We start from the raw sequence: 6,291 nt of genomic DNA on the forward strand, positions 1-6,291 counted from the left end.
CAACCGATAGATAATATACACTTCAGAGTTTCCAGTGAGTTGGACCAAGCTTCACCAGGCTAGCACTGTAGTTTAGCTTTTCTCTCTGCCTAATACTGAATCCTCTCACATCCTTTCACCAGTTTTTATCTTTAATAAGGCTGTGCATGCCAAATTCCATCTCAGAATCTGTTTTCAGGAACCCAATCTGTGACAGTTAACACCAGGATTTGTCCAAGTAAGCAGGTGATAAGAAATGGAATACTTGCTGCTCACTAATACTTGAAACAGAGGTTCTCATTCCTGGTGGTAGATAAAGCACACAGGACACATGGTTATAACTCTTACCAGTGCTGAACTGGGATACCACACTCATGGAAGAGAATATACTAGGTAGATCGATTTATCAGACAGTTAAAAAGTATAAGGAAATGGTAATAAAAAATGTGTTTAGCTAGCTATTGCTTATTTCTACTGATACCTCAGAAAAATATAACAAAAAGCTGTGGTCAACAAACAGAAAATGGAAAGCCAAATGTGAAACCAAAGAGCCTACTTAGTAGATTACTTAGAGATTTTTTAATTATTCTAGCAATAGGGTAAATAATTCTGAAGGCCAAGCCAAGGGATGAATAGAGGAGCTGAAATCCAGAGGAAGGTTAACATACAACCAAAGCAGATCTGTTATGCCCAGTTCAAGAACCTGGATGGGAAAAATGGAACCATGGCACTTGATATGGGTGCGTCTGGGGAAATAAACTTGAAGATGTTTGAAAAACGGAATCCTCTGCTACCCCTGAGTCTACAGAAGTGGTGCATCACTCCCATGCCCCATTAAGAGCAAGCATTCCTTTCTTCCTCAAAAACAAAGCCATGTTTCTACCTGACAACATACGTCCCCTTTAGTTTCTTCTCTCGATTCACTTCATAGACATTAGATTTTCAATCAAGGTTAAGTTATAGCATAACCCAATCAGAGTTATGCTGGTCTTGATGAGAGAGGAAAGGTACTATATTCCAAAAGAGCCTTAAGAACTAGTCAGCATATATCAGCAGATCTTGGAGACTTTTCCATTAAGAGAATTTTTAGGGTTCTTTCGCAGGGGCCTAGAACAATATATTGAATAAGGGAGAACTCATTAGCATAGAAACGGTATCTTCAGATAAAGGATGTAACATATTGGAAAAGATCCCAGGATTCTGTGAATTTGTTACTAGGATGGTTTCTAGTCGTGAGACATGGAAAAATTAATGACTCTCACTTGACATAACAGACCTTCCATTTCAGATTTTGGAGGAAAGGATTGAAAGACTCAGAGATATGGGTGTGCTAGTGTGGATATATTATTTAAAACTTAAAAATGAGCCAAATGATTACATTCCATGGAAAGACCCAGATGATATACCATTCCTCTAGGCCATCAGGAATGAACTGGTGATAGAGATACTAAAATCACTAAAAAAATGAGTAATGGTTCTTCTCTGAAAGGCATGGCTCAAATTAAAATGGGATGCTACAGAACTAGACTCACTGACAGAAATTAAATTAATAGAAACGCAGAAAAATAGAGGTCAAGTGGCTAGAGCCAGATGGATGTAATTATTGTAATGGGTAGCATATAGTGGGAAACAAGGAGGCCTCAACCACAAAGAATTATGAATATGGTTAATAGAAGATGGAAATTTTAGGGGAAAAAGAGATGGACAGGCCAGTAGGGTACTACTTAGCTACAATTATCAGAAAAAAAAAAAAAGAAAAAAAACACAAAAACAAATCAAGAATTAATGACTAAGAAGCTGAGGGCAGTCATATTAGTAAAACAATCTATCTCTTGCCCATTTTCTGAACTTGAGACCATTTTTACATGCAGAACTCAATGACTAAAAAGGAGACTAGGACTCCACGAAGTAGGGCCCTCCAACATCACAGCAGGTATAAACAGCAATTATTCTCTAAGTCCCTCTCCAAAGTAAGCAATGATCAATTATTCATGTTACTATACACTTAGGAAAATAGAATACCCAAATATTTCAAGAACTCTTGGTCATAGGGACCCAAGTGACACTGAGACCCAAAGACTCAGAGTATGTTCTTGAACCCTTACTATGAGTGTAATGGAAAATAGGAGTTGGGCAATAAATAAATAACTGTTTTCACCTTACCAGGGCCAAATTGAATCATTGTGACAAGAACATATGGGCTACAAAGCTGAAAATGTTAACTATTTAGGCCTCTATCGAAAAAAGTTTCTCAACTTCTCATCTAAAGATGCAGGAGTGGTGGTCACCATCATATCTCCATTTAATTTACCAGACTGATTCTTACAGAAATCAGATGGATCCTAGACAATGATAGTAGAACTTTGAAAAAAATCAACCAAGTTGTGACCTTATTGAAACAGCTGTGTCAAATATGCTAATTTTGCTCCAGTAGATTAACATAGTTTCAGTTATATGCTTATAAGCCATTTACTTGGTGAATGCATTTTCTCTTCCGATCATAACTTACAACATGCAGTTACAATTTTTCTTTTACCTCTCATCCTTAGATATAAGAAACATATTGCATCTTATAACTGCTATCTCAATAAGGAAGCACAAAGTTTGGTACTCTCTTTGGGTTCTGGAGTTAAAATATTCCACACCTAATAATATTGTTCTAACTCTTATATTGCCTGCTGTATAAGGCTGCCATCTTCGAGTAGAGACAATAACAGGAATGAGCTTCAAAGCAGGTCTAGGCTATTGTACAAGAGTTTTGCAGCCTGGACATACTGCCTGGCTTATTTGATAGTATTCATTTTATTAGAGGTGGAAGAAAGATGCCAACTGTAATTTATAGCAAAACCAGTGGAAATCAAAATTCAGTATCCTAGGATTTTCTTGCAAGGCCATGCCATCAACAGAAGATAATTATATGTCTTGAAAAATAACTCCTAGTATTCTACTGGAACATCGTAGAGATGTAGAGTCTAACAATGGGGCACCTCGTAATCATGCATCTGGACCTTTCTGTCATGAACTAGTTTCTGTCAGATTCACCAATTCATAAGGTCAGGCAGACTGAGCAACAATTCATCATAAGTTGGAAATGATAAATTCGTTAAACCTGAAAAAGACCGGAAGGATAATCAGGCTACATAAACAGAAAGAACAGACTCCTACCTCATCTAACATTGTGGCACCAAAGTCCTATAGTAACATGGGAAATTCTTTATGATCAGATTATGAAAGAAGAAAAATCCAGATATTGGTTTACTAGTTTACTAAATCTTTCATTGACTTAGTATGTGGGTGAAAATTGAAAATGAGCAAGATCTGCAATGCAACCTCACTCAGGAGTGTTCTCGAAAGACAATGACAAGGGGAAAAAACTTCTCAAAGGACAATATTTTGGGTGATGGATCTGGAGATATACTGTATAAAAGATGAAGCAGCTTGACTTCATTTTATATGTATGTATGTATATATATATATATATATATATATATATATATATATATATATATGCAGTAAAAGAATACATGAGGTCAAATTAATAAAATCGTCTTTAAATCCAGGGTCCATGAGTTTAGAACCTATGTTTTCTTCAATGTAATTTATTGCTTCAGGTCTTATATTCAGGTCTTTCATCCATTTTGAGTTAATTTTGGTGTATGGTGATAGATAACAGTCTAGTTTCATTTTTTTACATGCAGCTTTTGAGTTTACCCAGAACTATTTGTTGAAGAGGCTTTCCTTTCTTCATTTATGTTTTTGGCTGTTTTGTGAAAAATTCTTTGCCCACATAAACTGGAAGTTACTTCTGGACTCTCAATTCTGTTCTATTTGTCTGTGTGTCTATTTTTTCTGGTAATACAATGTTGTTTTGATTACTGTTGCTTTGTAGTACCATTTGAAGTCAAATTGAGATATATCTCTGGCCTTGCTCTATATTCCAGGATTACTTTGGCTATTCAGGGACTTTTGTGCTTCCATACAAATCTGACGGTTTTTGTTGTTGTTGTTGTTGTTGTTGTTGTTGTTGTATTTCTTTAAAATGTGCCATTGGAATTCTGATGGGATTGTAATAAATCTGTATATTGCTTTGGGTAATATGGCCATTTAACTTTGTCGATTCTTACAGTCCATGAACAAAGAATACCTTTCCATTTTTTGTGTCTTTTTCAATTTATTTTAATAGTCTTATTGTTTTCAGTGTTTATGTCCTTCACATATTTCGTCAAGTTTATTCCTAGGTATCTTATTCTTTTTTTCAATTGCAAAAGTGCTTTTGGTTTGTTTGTTTCTTTTTCTGTAATTTAATTTAATTGTTAGTGTATAGAAACACTATGAATATTTATATGTTGATTTTGTATTCTGTAACTTCACTGTATTTATTTATTGTTTCTAAAAGTGTTTTTTTTTTTTGTAGAGTCTTTAGGGTTTTTTTTATATAGAGAATCATGTCAGCTATAAAAAGTGACAATTTGACTTTTTCATTTTCTATTTGGATGCCTTTTATTTCTTTCTCTTACCTAATTGCTCTCTCTAGGACTTCCAATACTATATTGAATAATAGTGGTGATAGTGAACAGCCTTGTCTTGTTCCTGGTCTTAGAGAAAAAGTTTTTGGTTTTACGCCATTGAGTATGATGTTAGCTGAGGGTTTGTCATATATGGCCTTTATTATGTTGAGGTACTTTCTTTCCATACCTATTTTATTAAGCGTTTCAGTTACAAATGGAGTCCATATCTTTTCAAAGGCTTTTTCTGCATCTATTGATATGATCATATGATTTTTAACCTTTATTTTGTTTATGTGGTGTATCACATTGATTGATTTGCATATGATGAACCATCTTTGTGCCTCTGGAATAAACCCCATTTGCTTATGATGTCTAATCTTTTTAATGTATTGTATTCAATTTGCTAGTATTTTGTTTAGGGTTTTTGTATCTGTATTTATCAAAGGTATTGGTCTATAGTTTTCTTTTATTATGTTATCTTTAGCAGGTTTTAGTGTCAGGCTTTAGCAGGTTTTAATGTTGGCCTCATAAAATGAATTACTAAGTATTGTCTCTTCAATTATTTCGAAAATTTGAGAACAGATAATAATCTTCGAATGTTTGGTAAAATTTAGTAGTAAAGTCATGTGGTCCTGGATTTTTATGCTTTGGGGTTTTTTGATGATTGTTTCAATTTTCTTACTGTTGATTGGTTTATTAAATTTTCCAGTTCTTTATGATTCAGTCTGAGAAGGTTGTATACTTCTAAGAACTTGTCCATTTCTTCTAGATTATTACATTTGGTGGCATATAATCTTTCATAGTATCTTGTATGATAATTTGTATTTTGGTGGTATCTGTAATATATTCTCTTTCATTTCTAATTTTGTTTGTGTCTTTTCTCTTTTTATCTTAGTGAGTCTAGACAGGGGTTTGTCTATTTTATTGATCATCTCAAAGAACCAGTTCTTTGTTGCATTAATTATTTCTATTGTCATTTTGTTCTCAGTTTCATTTAATTCTGCTCTAAATTTTATTATTTCTTTTCTTCTGCTGATTTTTTTAAAATTTCATTTGGTCCTCTTTTTCTAGTTTTTTTTTTTTTTTAAGATGTAATATTAGGTTGTTTATTTGGTATCTTTTTTTTCTTTTTTCTTACCCTGAGATAGGCCTATAATGATATACATTTTCTTCTTATAACCACTTTTTGCTGTGTCTCAAGTTTTGATATGTCATACTTTTTATTTTCATTTGTTTCTATGTATATCTTGATCCATTTCTTAATAACTATAAAATTCTTAGAAGAAAACATAGGCAGTAAACTCTCTGATATTGCTCTTAGTAATGTTTTTTTTTTTCTGGTATATATTCTTGGGCAAAGGAAACAAAAAAAATAAACAAATGAAACAACATCAAAATAAAAAGCTTCTGCACAGCAAAGTTAACATCAACAAAGCAAAGAAGCAATCGATTGAATGGGAGAAGATATTTGCAAGCAATGCTTTTGATAAGAGAATAATATTCAAAATATCCAAAGAACTCATACAACTCAACCACAAAACAAACAAACAACCCAATTAAAAAATGGACAGAGGCTCTGAATAGACATTTCTTTCAAGAATACATACAAAGGCCAACAGACATATGAAAAGCTGCTTAACTTCACTAGTTATTAGGAAAATGCAAATCAAAACCACAATGAAGTACCACCTCACACCTGTTAGAATGGCTACCAGCAAAAGGACAATTAATAACAAGTTTTGGAGATATGGTGGGGAAAAAGGGACCCTCATACACTGCTGGTGGAAATGTAAATTGGTACAGG

Source organism: Pteropus vampyrus, unplaced genomic scaffold, assembly GCF_000151845.1.
Source record: "Pteropus vampyrus isolate Shadow unplaced genomic scaffold, Pvam_2.0 Scaffold63, whole genome shotgun sequence".
Taxonomy (NCBI): Eukaryota; Metazoa; Chordata; class Mammalia; order Chiroptera; family Pteropodidae; genus Pteropus; species Pteropus vampyrus.